This window comes from Chenopodium quinoa, unplaced genomic scaffold, assembly GCF_001683475.1.
Source record: "Chenopodium quinoa cultivar QQ74 unplaced genomic scaffold, ASM168347v1, whole genome shotgun sequence".
Taxonomy (NCBI): domain Eukaryota; kingdom Viridiplantae; phylum Streptophyta; class Magnoliopsida; order Caryophyllales; family Amaranthaceae; genus Chenopodium; species Chenopodium quinoa.
Window position 1 is genome coordinate 342,944 of NW_018744420.1, and position 17,781 is coordinate 360,724.

Sequence of the window (17,781 nt, forward strand, 5' to 3'; positions counted from 1 at the left end):
TAAAAGAAACAATTCAAACTAACTTTAATCCATGGAATATTATTGCAATGGAGATTAATTTTCCTATGTTGGTTCTTTGCTTGAAAATTTGGAGAGGAAAGGAAGAAGGGGAGATGAAGGGTTAGAAATGGAAGGGGGGAGGAAGTTAAGTTGGGGAAGCACATGTAGCTCTCCTTACTTAGAACAAGAATGCTTTTCCCCCCCTTAGAAAAACTATTCCAACCTGGAAAGTTATTTTCATCCACTTACAAACCAAGCTAAGGAAAATTGGAAAAATTAGTGATTTTTTCGAATTTTGATTTCGAAATTGGTGATGTTGGTGCGATTGCCCCTGTTTGTAGGGGTTGTGGTGTGGTGGTTGATTTATGCAGCATCAGCTAATTGGTTAGGGGTTGTTGGTAGTGAACTTGTGATTGCAGGGCTGAAAATAAACTTTAGAACATAGGTAGAAAAAATTTGGAACATAGGAAAAAATTAAAACATAGGTTGAAATAATTTAGAACATGGGCTGAAAATAAACTCAATCAAACCTTATCATGTTTCTGTTTCATTTGTCTTTTAAATTTCTAGTTTACTCATTCTATTTTGGGTTTTTCACTCTCCAACATGTTCTAAACTCTTTTTAAGCATGTTCTAAACTATTTTTCAGCATATTCTAAATTATTCCTATGTTCAAAAATATAATAATAATGTTGGAATGTTACTAATGTTTTTGATTTCTTAAAATTGCAGCAAAATGCAAAGCCAAAATGAAGAAAAATCAGAAGGAGGAGTTACTAATATACAAGAAGAAGAAATTACTTATGTAAGAAAAAGGTAACTAAACTAATGTTCTAAACTTTACCTATTATGTTTTAAATTTTGCTCTAAAGTTTTTCAATATGTTCTAAATTTTTCCCTTAAGTTCTAAAGATTTGTATTATGTTCTAAAGTTTTCCATTATGTTCTAAAGTTTTCCATTATGTTCTAAAATTTTCTCTTATGTTCTGAAGATTTGTATTATGTTCTAATATGTATCCATTATAGTTTATGTTCATCTTATCCCTTTATATTTGCACTCTATTTAATGTTAGTTGTATTCTAATTATTTTTGATTGTTTTTAAAGGAAAGTTGAAAACGTTGAAGCGGAAGTAATCGATAGATCAGAATTTGAGAAGCATATTGAAAGTAAAAGTGTTGCTATAAGACATAGAAAACTTCCAACAAGGCTTCAACCACCTCGAAAATTGCAAAAAAAGGAAGGAAGAGAAAAAGATCAAGAAGAAGGAAAAGATCAAAAAGAAGAAGAGGGTAATAATGTTGAGGATGATGACGAGAATAATGATAGTGAAGATGATGGTGAGGATGATAATAAGGGTGATGTAAAGATGAAAGAGAAAGATGAAAAAGAGGAGATGGAAGATAATAGTGAGGAGGAACAAAAAATCAATAAAAAAAATCAAACTCAGGTAATAATACTCTTTAATCTTTACAATCTTTATTTTTATGTTCTAAAGTGCACGCTTATGTTCTAATTTTGCTTATCTATGTTCTAATTATGTTTATCTATTCATGGTGAGGATGTGAAGAAGAAGAAAAGAAAGATTGAAAAAGAAGAAGATGGTGAGGATGTACAAGTAGTAGAAGCTAATGAGCAAGATAAACTAGTTAAGGGGCAACCTTATCAAAGAGTACCTCCTACTCAATTCATGAAGGATGTGTTGATAAATCTTTCGGAGAAACAAAAGCAAGCTATTCGGAACATTGGTTTTGGAGGCTTTTTGGAATTGGATTTACCAATCCATATTAATTCTATGTTTAGTAGTAGAATGTTATGTTCTAAAATCATATTCTAAAATCATAAGTATTATCAATGTTATGTTCAAAATTATGATTTGTCATGTTTGAATTGCTATACACTAATGTTCTAAATTATAAGATTATGTTCTAAATTAGTTATGCTCTAAATTTTGTGCATATGTTCTATATAATATGATTATGTTGTAAATTACTTATGTTTTAAAGTTACTTCATGTGTTCTAAAATTATGATCTCTTATGTTTGAATTGCTATACACTAATGTTCTAAATTAATTTTTTGTTATGTTCTAATGTATGTTTATTATGTTCTAAAATAGACTTTTTTTATTCTATAATGTTCTAAATTATGTTCAAAAGTTTAAATATTATACTAAATGTTTTAATCTTCTATGTTCTAAAGATTGACTATTATGTTCTAAATATAGCTGTATTGTGCTTTAAATCTTACATTTTTCATTATAATTCTAGGTTGACAGAAAACTTGGTTACGAATTTTGACACGGAGAGATGTTGTTTGATGTTACCAAAGAGAAAACAAGAAATCTTTTTGGAGGCAATTGATGTTCATTTGGCTTATGGGTTGCCATTGGGAGGCAAAAGGATTGAGCAACCAAATGATGAGTCAAATCTGAAATGGAGCAAGTTTCTAAGAGCTTGGAGAAGCAAGTTTGGCCTCAAAAAAGTATGATGATATAATGTGGTTATGTTTTAAATTTTATGTTCTAAAGTATGAATTTTATGTTCTAAAACGTAGATCTTGTATGTAGTTATTTGACTTGTAATGTTCTAAATTATATTTAGCTATTTTTATGATATTATATTGGTATAAGATGGTTATGTTATAAATTGTATGTTCTAAAGTGCTTTGCTTATGTTCTAAAGTGTTTTCTGCTTTAAAATAGATCTATTATCTCCATAGGTTTTAATTTATATGTTTTTTTTACCTCTAAAAGGGAAGTCCAACCAACAAGAGATTGATTGACATAATTCAAGAATTGAAGAAGGAAAAAACAGTTTCTGATGAATTTCTTTGGAACTTTGTGGTATGTGTTGTCAATTGTTGCATCCGATCAACAAACAACACACAACTATACATCAAATTCTTGTATAGTTGTATGGATGTAAAGAAAATTGCTGAATTGGATTGGTGCACATTTGTGATTGAGCACTTGAAAGATTCTGTTAATGTATGGAAGAAGGGAAATTCTTACTTTACAGGTCCTTTACCTTTTCTAATGGTAAGTTTTAAGTTCTTACCATTATGTATATATATTATTCTTGTTATGTTGAAAATGTGTGAAAAATATTCTAATTAATTCTTAACATGTACTAAATAGGTATTCTATTTTGATCGTCTACAAAGAGGAGGGTTAGAAAAACCAAGAAAATGTCCACTAATTTCGGTGTGGACAAAGGAAAGGATTCAAGTGAGATATAAGTTTGAAAAAGATCATGGATTTGGATATGGAAAAATCTTGGAAAGAATGGAATCAATTGTGGTATGATATTTGTATATGCTTATGTTTAAACACTACACTTTATATTCTATCTATATTTGCTTACGTTCTAAAGTTTACCCTTTATGCTCTAAACTATATATTTTATGTGATAATTGTTTTAATATTTACCCCTAAATATTCTAAACTTTATATTCAACTTACTTTTGCCTATGTTCTAAAGTTTACCATGTACGTTCTAAAGTTTACCCTATACGTTCTAAAGTTTACCCTTTATGTTCTAAAGTTTATTCTTTATGTTGTAAAATTTATCCTTTATGTTCTAATCACTCAACTTACTTTTGCCTATGCTCTAAAGTTTACGCTGTATGTTCTAAATTTTACCCTATATATTCTAAAGTTTTCTCTTTATGCTCTAAAGTTTATCCTTTATATTCTAAATTTTATAATTTATATATTATAATGTGTAGGAAGAAAACAAGAGACAATCAAGACAAGAGGACAAGGAGAAGAGAAAGGAAGAATCATCAATGGTAATTATACCTTTTAAATTATTACTACATATGCTTATCTTGTAAAAATTGTAGACACACTATTCTAACCTTTATATGCTAATCTTTATAATTTATGTTGTTGTTTTCTAAATTTTATAATTTATATACGAGAAGGCACCAAAAGGAAAAAAGAAACAACCAAAACAAAAGGAGAAGGAGAAGAGAATGGAAAAATTATCAACGGTAACTATACCTTTTTAATTATAATTACATATGCTTAACATCTTAATATGTAGATACTTTATACTTTATGCTCTTGTTATTTTAAGTATTTATGCATATGTTCTAAGATTTGTATTTTATGTTTTGGAAGGCACATAAAGAAAAGGAAACAAAAAACAAAGGCAAAGAGAGAAGAATAGAACAACCATCAATAGGTTCTAGTTCTACAACTTCTCGAAATGACATGATGGTATGATTTACTTTATGTTCTAAATTATATCTTATGCTCCATTTAATTCTTTTCTGTTTTAATTATCCATGTTATGTCCTTTATGTTCTAAATTAGTTTTGTGTTCTAATGAAGGGCTTTTTTAGCAAATTTGGAGATTTGGCAAAAACACTTGCCTCGAATGTTAAAGAGATGTATGGCATGTTAAAACAAGCAAAAGATCTTTTTGTTGAGGAAGAAACAACAGGAAAAATGCAACATCTCATAGACAACATATGGTGCAAGTACACAACAAAGGTATTATAATTATGTTCTAAAGTATTTTCTGGTTGTGTTCTAAAGTATTTTTAGCTTATGTTCTAAAGTATAATAAATTTTTTAATAGTTCTATTAAATTTATATAAATATTATGCTTATTATGTTCTAAATTATAATTTCTTATTTTATAGACATTCGTGAACCAAGAAGAAAAGAAAAGCCCTTCTATACTTAGTCAAGATCAACATGTCTTCGATGAACCGGCATTTATTGAAGAATTGGATATGGTTATGGATAAGGCATGGAAGAAATTCGAGGAAAAAAGGTCACCAAAGACAGTTGGTAATTTCACATGTACATGCTTAATTTCCAAATTATACTTATGTTTTAAATTAGATGCTTATGTTCTAAATTATATGATTATGTTCTAAATTAGTTATGTTCTAAAGTAACTTCTTATATTCTAATTATTTTTTGTTATGATATAATACTTAATTTTTATGATCTAATTGTTATGCAGATTTGAGATCAAAGGAAGAGGAAAAAGATAAGAACAAAGAAGAGAGAAATGAGGAAGACAAAAACTTGTTGATCCCCTCACCAATAGTTGGTAATTTCACATTATTTTCAAATTCATTTTTTATGTACTAATATTTACTAGATATTTCTAATGTTACTTCTTATGTTCTAAATTTTTTCTGGTTATGTTTTAAAGTTAATTCTTAATTTTTTATATTCTAATTATTTCTAGGTTGTCTCCTAATTGTTTCTACTTATGGTCTAATAGTTATTATGTTCTAACTATTTATAGGTTGTATAATAATTGTTTATATTTCTTATGTTCTAACTATTTCTAGGTTGTGTAATAATTGTTTATATTTCTTATGCTCTAAAGTTACTTTTTATTTTCTAAGTATTCCTTGCTATTTGCTATAATACTTAATTTTTATGCTCTAATTGCTATGAAGATTTGGGATCAAAAGAAGAAGAAAAAGAGAAGGACAGAAAAGAGAGAAACGAGGAGGGAAAAATTGAGAAGAAAGATGATCAAAATTGTGTGCAAAATGTGGAGAAGAAAGAGAAAAGGAATGAGGAGACACCAAAAACCCCAATTCCTCCAAAAAAGAAGCAACCTTTTGATATAACTCCTCCAAGCTTCAACTTGTTGACCCCCTCACCAACAGTTGGTAGTTTTACATTATTTTCAAACTCATTTCTTATGAACTAATTTTACTAGATTTTTTCTAAAGTTACTTCTTATGTTATAAATTTTTTCTGTTATGTTCTAAAGTTATTTCTGATGTTCTAAATTTTTTCTAAATCAGATGCTTATTTTTTAAACTACTTTCTTATGTTCTAAATTGATGCTTATGTTCTAAATTATGTGCATATGCTCTAAATTATATGATTATGTTCTAAATTATGTGCATATGTTCTAAATTATGTGCAAATGTTCTAAATAATATGATTATGTTCTAAATTAGTTATGCTCTAAATTATGTGCATATGCTCTAAATTGTATGATTATGTTCTAAATTATGTGCATATGTTCTAAATAATATGATTATGTTTTAAATTAGTTATGTTCTAAAGTTACTTCTTGTGTTCTAAATTTTTTCTGGTTATGTTCTAACTATTTCTATGTTGTTTCCTAATTGTTTCTACTTATGGTTTGATTGTTACTTCTTATGTTTTAATAATTACATTTTATGGTCTAATACTTACTTATGTTCTAAATATTTTTTGTTATGATCTAAAAGTTACTTCTTATGTCCCTTCAATTACAGATGTCCCAGAAAATCAAGAAGATAATGAAGTAGAACTCACTTATGAAGAAGTGACAGCAAGTGTTCTTAATTGTTCTTTTCTGAATCCAGATCATCCACCTACATTGGATGAAGAGAAGAAGGAAAAAGAGGAGAAGAAAGAAGAGGAAAAAGAGAAGCAAGAGGAGAAGAAAGAAGAAAAGGAGAAGAAGAAAGAAGAAAGAAGAGGAAAAAGAGGAGAAGAAAGAAGAAGAAGAAGAAAGAAGAGGAAAAAGAGGAGAAGAAAGAAGAAAAGGAGAAGAAGAAAGAGGAGGAAAAAGAGAAGAAAGAAGATGAAGGAAGCAAGAATGAAGAGAAGAACAAAGAAGAAAAAAAAGAGAACAAGAAAGGGTAATCATTTTGTAAACATTAGACCTTTAGGTTAGAAATATTTAGAAAAGTTAGGTTAAACTTTAGAACAAATGTTGGTTATGGTTTAGTTAAATTTCAATTTAGAACTTGGTAATAATAAATTTTGGTTTGATTTGGTTATGGTTTTTGTTATCTATAAATTTTGGTTTGATTTGGTTATGGTTTTTGTTATCTATGTGATGTGATATTTTTTTTAATTGAATTAAGTAGGAAGCAAGGAGAAGAAAAAGGAGAAGAAAAGACACGGAAAAAAAGAGGAAAGGATAAGCTTCCAATGTACTTGCGTTCACCTTTCATGGTTGAACATGAAAAACTTTTCAAGAATGTGGACAATAGAAAGGTAGCTGAGTATGCTTTTGCTCAAGGAGATAATAAATAAGACTTTAAAACTTTAAAATTATATGCTTATGTTCTAAACTTTATGCTTATGTTCTAAACTACATGTTCTAAGTCATAAGTTATGTACTAAACTTTATGCTTATATTCTAAAATATATGTTCTAAGTTATATGCTTATGTTCTAAGCTATATGCTTATGTTCTAAATTGCATGCTTATTTTCTAAACTATATGATCTAAGCTATAAGTTATGTTCTAAACTGCATGCTTATTTCTAAACATCATGATTATGTTCTAAACTGCGTGTTCTAAGCTACTATATGCTTATGTTCTAAAATAGGTACTTATGTTCTAAACTATATTCATATGTTCTAAATTATGTGCTTATGTTCTAAACTACATGCTTATGTTCTGATTTTATTTTTCTGATTTTAGGGAGCTTTTGTATGCCGATAACATGGGGACAACGATTACGAGAGATGAGATTCATAGTCTCATAGAAGATAACTGATTAGGGGATTTTTATCCACCAATCACCGTCTGACAAGTGGACCAACCAGGTTCCGCCACGTGTTCTTCACGAAGGCCAACAGGAACCTGCCACGTGTCAATCACAGATACGTCCTCCACGGACCACTTTAGACACGCCACGTGTCCACCCATGCCAAATGGGACAACCGGCCATCAAGGCCCAATTCAGTCTAGAGGCCCGATCAGCCCTAGGTTTACCTTAAACCTAGAGAGTTGCACGCTTCTCAAGGCTATAAATACTCGATTAATCCTCATTAATCACAGGATCGAATAATCAAGAGATCAAGCAGAGAAGAACAGAGTTATTAACAACCGGCTAATCTCGCTAACAACGCAGATTACCAACACTAAGCACTCTCACCTAGAGAGATCTCATTACTTTAATTTCTGTATTGATTACTCCTTAATCGGGTACTAACTTGACCGTTAGAGGCGGAGCTCTCAGGAGTCTCCGTTATTTTGCAGGTACAGGCGTCCGGTTCCAGTCTCGGAATTGTAACTCTCCTGCAGGACATCAGAAAACCCCGAAACATTTTGGCGCCGTCTGTGGGGAGAGTACTTCAGAGATGGCATCCAAGTCTGTACCGACTCCAGAAGAGAGGCGTCCCCTAGACGACCCTCAAGTTCAGTCGGACCATGATACCGAAAGTGAATTTGAAGTTGAAACTCATACAGCTCCAGTCGGGACCCTAAGGGCCCGACGTACCCGTCATACCGAAATGAGGGAACGGGAGTATCCTCAAACAGGAAGCGAGCCAGCAGGCGCACCGCTTGCTCGGCAACAGCCGACTGATGGGTCTGCTCCCATCACAAGGAACGAACTCATGACCTTCATGAGGGACTTCAAGGGAGAGATCCAAGAGTTGATCAACAAAAAACCGCCTGCTTCAGTCAAAGAGCAGTCGGCTAAGAAACCTTCCACTTCACTGAAGAGGAAGCCAGTTCAAGGGCGAGAGGCGACTCCCCATCCTAAATCCAAGAAGCGGGAGCCGTCTGCTCTTGATTTCACAAAACTCCGTTATCCTACGGGAAATAGGAAACCGGTTCGTCATATTCAGGCGGACGGGTCAAAGCAAACGTTCACAGATGCTCGGCACCTGCTAGAGCAGAAGAAGAGTGACCGATTATCAGAGTCGGCTTCTACTTCAAATCTTCAGGACAGTTTGCGAAATGCCTCGATGAGGCATACTCAGTCGTACCATGAGAGTCAGTCAGGCGGCACCTCCCGTCAGTCCGGCTTTCATAGTGCCCAGGCGGTACCAAACTTACCATTTGTGCCGCAACAACAGTATTTTATGCAGCCACCTCCATTTGGTGGACCTGCAGCAAAAAACGTCCAACCTATGGACTGGCAGCTACGGCTGCTTAGACTTGGTGAACAGCCGTCGGCCTTCTCCAAGGAAATTACTGAAGCCGCTCAGCCGGCCAAAGTAAAAAATGTTCTAGTAGGCGCCTATGACGGCACTACTAACCCAGAAGACCATCTGATGGCATTCACCAACCTGATGTACCTTCAAGGGTTGGATGATCCCACTTGGTGCAAATGTTTCCCAGCCGACTGGTTGTGTAAACAGCTTCAGGACGCTTGCTTACTTATTTGCCTCCAACTTCGCAATGAACATCCCTGCGAAGAAAACGACCCTTGATTTGGGAACAATTCAGCGGGGCGAGAAAGAGGGGCTTCGTTCCTACATCAGGCGGTTCAACCTGATGAGAATACAGATTCAGGGGTTACCGGATGAGGTAGCTTATACTGACTTTTTTAGAGGTCTCAAAGACGGGTCTACCTTCAAATTTGATTTAGTTCGAAAAAGGGTGGCGACTCTTCAAGAGGCCTTGATTGAAGCAGAAGCCTATATACAGGCGACTGATCTGTGTACGATGAAACAGTCGGACGGGAAGAGGTTCGACAAAAGAGAGGGACGACAGAAACAGTCGTCCAACAAAGATGAAAAAAGAAAAGAGGTCTGGGCGGCTGATTCCTCTAAACAGCCGGCCCAGAAAAAGAAAAAAGAATTCAAACCATACTCCCCAAAGTATGTGTTTAACAAGGATAACCAGTTTATCCTAAAAGAAATAAAGGGACGGCTCTCAATTGAGAAGCCGCTCCCCATGAAGGGTTCTGCGAGCAACCGGAACCAAGACAAAATCTGTGCTTATCATGATGACATTGGTCATCACACCAATGACTGCATCAGTCTCATGCGGTACCTAGACCGCTTGGCTGATCAAGGTGATCTTGACACTTATGTCAAGAAATCTACGGGGAATACTTCCTCAAAAAAGCAGTCGGCCAAAAAGAATCAACAGGCCGACAGTTCCGATACAGATGATGCAGTCGTCTACACCATTGCAGGCGGCTTCTCAGGAGGCGGCCCCACTATTAGGGGCAACAAAGATAATATAAGGCGGTTAGATGTAAATTCCGTTCACCAAGAACGGCCGTCCAAATATACATTTCCTGAGATTGTCATCACTGAAGAGGATCTAGGAGGAATAAGGGGGCCGCATGACGACCCTCTCGTTATTGAATGTAAAGTGGCCAACCAGAGAGTTGGCCGAATCCTCATAGATACCGGGAGCTCTTCAGATCTCATCAGCAGCAAATGTCTGTCAAAACTGAAATATCAGACGGACTGCATACATCCGGCCTCCCACCCTTTAATAGGTTTTGGAGGAGGAGTCGTCCACCCACTGGGACGAGTGGATCTACCCATTCGCCTGGGCGAAAAAGGGGAAGGACGACACATGGTAGTCCGGTTCCTAGTGGTAGAGGAACTCTCGGCCTACAACATGATTCTGGGTCGACCAACCCTGAATAATTCCAAGGCTGTTATAATCCCGTCACTTATGCTGCTTAAGTTTGAAAGGGATAATGGAACAGTCGGCTCCCTAAGGGGAGATCAGAGGATGGCCCGAGAGTGCTATCTCTCGGATGTCAAGCCCACTGTTGTGGCCACTGGGTCAAGTGGAGAAAAAACAGACCTTGACAACGTCAAGGAGAGTGCGCCTGTTCAAGAAACAGGCGACAAAAAGAGAAAGGCGCCCCAGACTGAGTCCGCAAGAAAAGCAAGAAAATAGCAATCATTGGCAGAGGACCGGCCGGATGAGTTCCGCCCTCAGCCGGCTAGTGAGCATGCGGACCTGATATTAGACGACTCCCATCCTGACCGAACAGTCAAAGTAGGGACGACTGCTCTGAGAAACCTTGGTGACGACTTTCACAACCTGTTGAAAGAATACAAGGACATCTTTGCATTTGAAGTCCATGAAATGCCAAGCATTAGTCCTGATCTGGCAGTACACAAACTCGCTGTGGATCCGAAAAAGAAGCCGGTACGACAAAAGAAGCGGAACCATGGTGAAGAAAGAGGTCAGGCGGCAACCGCCGAAGTCAAAAAATTACTTGATGCAGGGTTCATTCGGCAATGTTACTTCCCAGATTGGGTTGCAAATGTGGTGCTTGTTAAAAAGCCGAATGGCACCTGGCGAATGTGTGTAGACTACACAGACTTGAACAAGGCGTGTCCCAAAGACAGTTACCCTCTGCCTAAAATTGATAACCTGGTCGACTCAACAGCCGGCCATGCCTTGATGAGTTTTATGGACGCCTATTCTGGTTTTCATCAAATTCCTTTATGGAAGAAAGATCAGGAGAAGACGACCTTCGTCACTGATCAGGGATTATACTGTTACACGGTCATGCCGTTTGGTCTTAAGAATGCCCCGGCTACCTTCCAACGAATGATAAACACAGTGTTCTTTGATCAGATTGGGAGAAACGTCGAGGCATACATTGATGATATGATTGTCAAGACTAAACTTCAGGAAGATCATCTGACGGACCTCCGAGAAACTTTCGCCACACTCAGGCGGCACCATGTCATGCTCAATCCCAAGAAATGTGTATTTGGAGTTGAGTCTGGGAAATTTCTCGGATTCCTTATCAACCAGAGAGGAATAGAGGCGAACCCTGAGAAGGTACAGGCGGTCATTGACATGCAGTCGCCTCGTACCGTCCGAGAGGTTCAGAAGTTAACAGGTTGTCTGGCGGCCTTGGGAAGATTCCTAAGCCGATCAGGCGACAAATGCCTATACTTTTTCCACGCAATTAAGAAAAAGGCAAGGTTTGAATGGGGGCCGGATGCTGAGGCCGCCTTCCAGAAATTAAAGGTTCACTTGCATTCCTTGCCGAGGCTGGTCAGCCCTTTGCCCAAAGAAAATCTCTACATGTACCTGGCCGTCTCTGATCATGCGTTAAGCGCGGTGCTCCTTGCTGAAAGGGACGACTGTCAACTTCCGGTCTACTTTGTCAGTCACGTACTGAAAAATGCCGAGTTGAGGTATCCCCTAGTGGAGAAATTTGGTCTTGCACTCTTCATGGCTGTTAAAAAATTGAAGCCCTACTTTCTGGCACATGCAGTCGTCGTGTATACCGACCAACCGATCAAGCGGCCCCTTACCACCATGGAGTCCTCCGGACGAATGATCAAATGGGCCATAGAAATGCAGAGTCTCGAAGTTACTTTCGAGCCTAGAAAAGCAGTGAAGGGGCAAGCCTTTGCTGACTTTATTGTAGAGATGACTCGTCCTCCTGACTCTCAAGTTCCAGACCAAGTCTGGAAGGTATATGTGGACGGAAGCTCTACTTCAAACGGTTGTGGAGCAGGCGTCGTATGTCAATCTCCAGAGGGCGACAGGTTCGAGTATGCTCTACGCTTCAGTTTCCAGGCTTCAAACAATGAGGCAGAATATGAAGCTTTACTAGCCGGGATCCGCATGTGTAAGGCGGCAAGGGCAAGGAAAATAGACGCCTGTTCTGATTCACAACTGATAGTGAGTCAGTACAATGGCGAATACGAAGCAACACATCCGGCCATGATCAAGTATTTACAGGCGGTCCGACAAGCAGTCGGCTCCCTTGAGGATTTCCATCTGATCCAAGTGCCGAGATCAGAAAACAACCAGGCAGATGCACTTTCGAAATTAGCATCATCCGCCTCCTCCGATACTCCTCGAACTGTGTTTTGGGAAGTAATGGAGAAGAGAAGCATCGAGGAAAATCCTATTGGAATCCTAGACAGAAGCTCAACCTGGATGGATTCAATCAGGGCATATCTGACAAACGGTACACTGCCGGATGATCCTCAACAGGCGGCAGCACTGAAAAAACGAGCCTCCTGTTTTGAAATGATACAGGGAGAACTTCACAAGAGGGGGCACCTTCAACCCTTCTTAAAGTGTGTTACTCCTGAAAAGGGACGAGAGATACTAGATGATCTTCACTCTGGTTTCTGTGCTTCCCATATAGGTGGTAGGATGCTTGCTCAAAGGGCAAGGCGGCAGGGCTACTTTTGGCCTACTTTGGAAGCAGATGCAATGGAGATGGTGAAAAAATGTGACAAGTGCCAAAGGTTTGGCAAATTAATTCACCGTCCGGCTACTGACCTCACTACCATTCACAGCCCACTACCGTTTGCTAAGTGGGGCATGGACATTCTGGGTCCATATACGCCTGCTACAGGCGGCAGAAGGTATATACTTGTTGCCGTTGACTACTTCACTAAATGGGTAGAGGCGGAGGCTGTAAAGGGAATCAAGACGAAAGATGTAATTTCATTCATTTGGAAAAACGTCATCACTCGGTTCGGGGTTCCCATGTCTATGGTTTTTGATAATGGTCCCCAATTTGAGACGCCTGTTCTCAAAAGTTGGTTGGGAGACCAAGGAATTGCACATTACTTTGCATCTGTCGGCCGTCCACAAGCAAACGGCCAGGTAGAAGCCTTTAATAAAATCATCTCAGACGGTCTCAAGAAAAAGATTGAACGAGCAGGCGGCCTATGGGCAGATGAACTACCACATGTTCTTTGGGCCATTAGGACGACTGAAAAAGGGGCGACTGGAGAAACTCCATTCCTCCTAACTTATGGTGCAGAAGCTGTTCTTCCAATAGAACACTACGAGCCGACTCTTCGAGTAATGCTGTATAACGAAGAGGCAAACTGGGAAGCCATGCGCCTGGCATTAGACTCACTTCCTGAAAAGAGGGGCAATGCTGTTTTGCGCCATGAGATCTATCGCCTGAGAATGACTAGATCATACAACAAAAAAGTACACAGGCGTCCACTCAAAATAGGGGACTTTGTACTTAGAAAGATGGAAGCAGTCGGTAGGGCTAATGAGTCTGGCAAACTAACTCCCAACTGGGAAGGACCCTACCGAATCTATGAGGAAGTCAGGGACGGTACCTACCGTCTGGAAACACCAGACGGACAACCGTTGCCTCGAACCTGGAATGTAGATAACCTTAAAAAATATTTCTTCTGAATGATGTAAAGTAAAGAGCTACTTAATAAAGTTTGCACTTACTATTCAATTTTGTATTACGAGGGGCATGCCGTCTGTACCTTTACAGTCGGCTACTCTCCATTGAGTTTCACTCTTTATCTTCAGAGGGGCAAGCCGTCTGTTCCTTTACAGTCGGCTACTCTCCATCGAGTATTTTACTCACAATACTTAGCTAAAAAGATTAGGGCCTGGCCGATCCTGTGACTAACAGGAGGCTACCCTTCTTTTACTTAGCACCTACGTTCACCAAGAACTTACCAAGGCCACCGGCCGAATGATCAGACCAGGCGCCAAGCCACCTGATCAAATCACAGAACTAATTCGACCTGTCCCAACATTATAGCAGGCGTCCGACGGCATCCCTCCGGATGAAATTCGTCGCAGAGAGCAGCTCCCTTTTGGGTGGAACATTGTTCTATAAACAAATTACACGGCACCTATACGACTGTCCCCAAGGGCAACCACGTAGCCGTTTTTGAGACAAGGATAACTCTATCACTAACCAAACCAGTGGTAGCAGTTGACATCTGAGTCAGATGACCGCCTGTATTACTTGGGATAAATGCAGGGGGTACCTATTGAGTTAATAGCCAACAAACATTGGCGAATCAAGGGGTCTAGCCGGCCTACGCCGCCTGGTACCTCTACTTCTCAAACAAAAGTGACGGCGACTGAGTAACTCCAAAGTTAACTCATAGTCACTCCTTCAAATTTGGTATGGAATCTAAAAAGTTTGAGTCGTCCGCCTGTTTTAAACAACAAGGGCACTCGAACCCCTATTCCTACTGGATAACCTATTGAGTTAATAGCCAACAAACATTGGTGAATCAAGGGGTCTAGCCGGCCTACGCCGCCTGATACCTTTACTACTCAATCAAGATTGTGACAAAGACTAAGTAACTCCTATGTTAACTTAATAGTCACTCAAACTTAGTATGGAGCCTAAAAGGTATGAGTCGTCCACTTGTTTTTAATAAACAAAGGCTCTCAACCAATACTCTTGCTAGGTTAACAAATAACGAGTTAAAAGCCAACATTGGCAATAAAGGGAAACAACCGGTACCCGCCGCTTGTCTTCCTACTTAATTCCTTGGCTACTAGGTAATTCTATTTACTTGGTCAATTTGAATAAAGAGTTCGAATACCGATTGATTAAATGGCCGACTGATCATCTATCCTGGAAACAGACAACCAGTCGTCCAGGGGCATAGGCGGCATACTTACTATTTGTACCTGTCTTAACGTTCGGCCATACACAACAGTCGGTCTAGTGAGCAAATTTCAAATACTTAGACAAATTTGAACCAAAATAAAAAATTTGATTAAAAATGAGCCGGCCATAAAAGACCAGCAGAATATTCAAAACCCCGGCCCCCTGGCCGGGTAATTACAAAGCAAACGGCACGCAGGCCGTGAAAAGAAAAAATACTTAAAGCTTAAGAAGGGGGCAGTTCAGTATCAGCAGCAGCCGCCTGGTCAGCACTCTTCTTGCTGGACTCGGCCTTAGCTGCACCATCTTTTGATGCCTTACCCCCAAGTGGCACAAGCGCCACAACCGGCTCTTCCTCCTCCAACGCACCGTCCAACGCCTCTTCTTCAGCAGCCGCCAGGATCTGTTGATTATATATTTCCGAACACTGGCGGTACGTTCTTTCCCATGAGGCAAAGTCGGCACTGGGGAACAGTCGTTCCCAGGTCATGCGTTGGATTTGAGCGGAGTCTTCCACCATCTCCCGGACGAGCTCTTGTTTCTCTTGCTCGGCCTTATCCGAGAGCTCTTGGGTAAGACTCTTCTCCTGGTTCACCAGGCGTTCTTTTACGTTAGCCAAAGATTTCTCCATGGCTTCGTAAGAGTGCATTTTTTGGCGAAGGGGTTTCAGCTCGGCTTTAAGGTTGGTGACGGTCCCCTCCAGCTCGTCAACCTTCTTTTGGGCCGCCTCTAGCTGAGCCCGAACAGCGGCGGTCGCCTGCGCCTGATAATAAAGAAGATCAATGGTCAGTACTTCATTTTGGGCAATTTGAAACATTGCCTTATCACAGCTGGAGGCGGCCATAGCCTTTGCGGCCTTTACCTCTTTGTTTTTCCGATCAATCGGCTTGCGAAGGCTGTTGACTCGGAGCAGGGCCTAAGTACAAAGAAAAACAGGCGTCAGTTTCCAATCAAAAGAGTTAACAGGCGTCCTGGAACTCAAAAGCTCAAAAAGGTGCTAAGTATACCTCAGCTAGGACCCCTGAAATTCCATCAAGGTCAAGGGTGCCGGCACCCTTGACCGCCTCCCTGTCAGATGGAGGAACTACTTTAACCATAGACTTGGCTACCTCAACCAAGTCTAGTCCCTGGGGGCCGGCTGCATTAAGCGAAAGGAAAAAACAAGTTAGACCTAATCAAGAAGGAAGCAAGGGTGAGTTTTTACAAGCAAGTGTCCATACATCTAGGCGGCCCCGCCTGGGTTTTTGAAGAAGTGGCCGGCTGCTTCTCAGCCGCCACTGTTTTCCTGGAAGACCCAGGAGAGCTTGCAACAGTCGTCCTCCGGGCCTTGGGGTCCGGCTGTTGCGAGGAAGAAGCCCTTGGAGTGCCAGACTGAAAAAAAAAGAGTTAGTATATGCATAAGACAACTAAAAGAGGAAGAGTTTTCAAAGCTTACCAAGGGTGCCTCCTTGTTAGGGGAGTCGGCATACGTCTGTTTCATGAGCGAGGCCCGCAATATGGCCGCTGCAGTCTTGGATGCTGTTATTTTACTCATGGCGTCAGCTGCAAGAAATAAACAGCAAAGTTAGTAAAAATCCCAAGTAAACAAGGCGTGAAAAAACAGAGTATTCGTCAGGCCGGCTACCTCTAGAGCACCGACTGCTGAGGCCACAGGCGGCCAAGAAGTACTCGTCATAGAGCCACTTGAAGCTCGGGACGCAGTTTAGGGGTACTTGCTCTCGTACCCCTGAAGTAGAGTTCACCCTAGTCTCTACTTTGAAGAGTCCTTTGTCTAGGATCTCTTTTTTAGCCTTTGGGGGAACAGGCGGCATGCTGCGGCCGCCTGCGAGAAGAGGCGGATCCCTATTCCACTTGTTAAAACGTTTGTTCAGCTCCGTGTCTGAACCCTCGATAATAAGGAAGGTGTTCCGCCAATCCTTCCATTTGTTCGCCTTACCTTTTGTCATAAGGTAACCCCTATGGCTTGTTAGTTGGTACCAGCCGGTACCTCCCGACTTAGGGGTCCGGCTGAGATAGTTCATATGGGCGAAAGCCTCAAAGCTTGGCTCCACCCCGTACATTTCGCACCCGGCCACATAGCCGAGTACGTTTACCCAAGAGTTGGGGGCTAACTGCCATAACCCCAGATCATACCCATCTAAAATCCGCTGAACAACCGGATGTAATGGGAAGCGCAGTCCAGCTTTGATGGCCGCCACATAGCAGCCAAAGCAGCCGTCACCATAGCTGGTACCAGCCGGCCAGACGACAGTGTCTTCTGGATCCGGCACGAACAGTAAAAATTCCGGGCCCATTTTGTGGTTAGCAATAAAGCTCGCCACGTTGTCTCGCATGGTTGCAATCCGGCCCCGGGGTACCCTGCAGTAGTAGGGGGCGTTTTCCTCTCTGTAAGAGGCGGACGGCTCTGCCCAATTATCCCCCTTCTCAACTGCATGAGAACGTCTCGCCTCTTGTAGGCGGCTATGTTTCTCTTCTGAGCCAGGAGAACTGTGGCCAGAAGAGCTGGATTCGGACTCGTCCCCTGACGAGTCCGAAGAGGACGACTCCTCCTCTCTCCTAGAGGGGCCCGCCTCCTCTCCCTTAGAAGGAGCAGAAGGAAAATTAGACATGTCCACGGTAAGATGGGAAGGGAACACCTTGGCCCCTCTCTCAGAACTGTCAGCTTGACAGTCGCCTCGTTCTACATCTGGCGCCTGGTCAGATGTTTCACTAAGG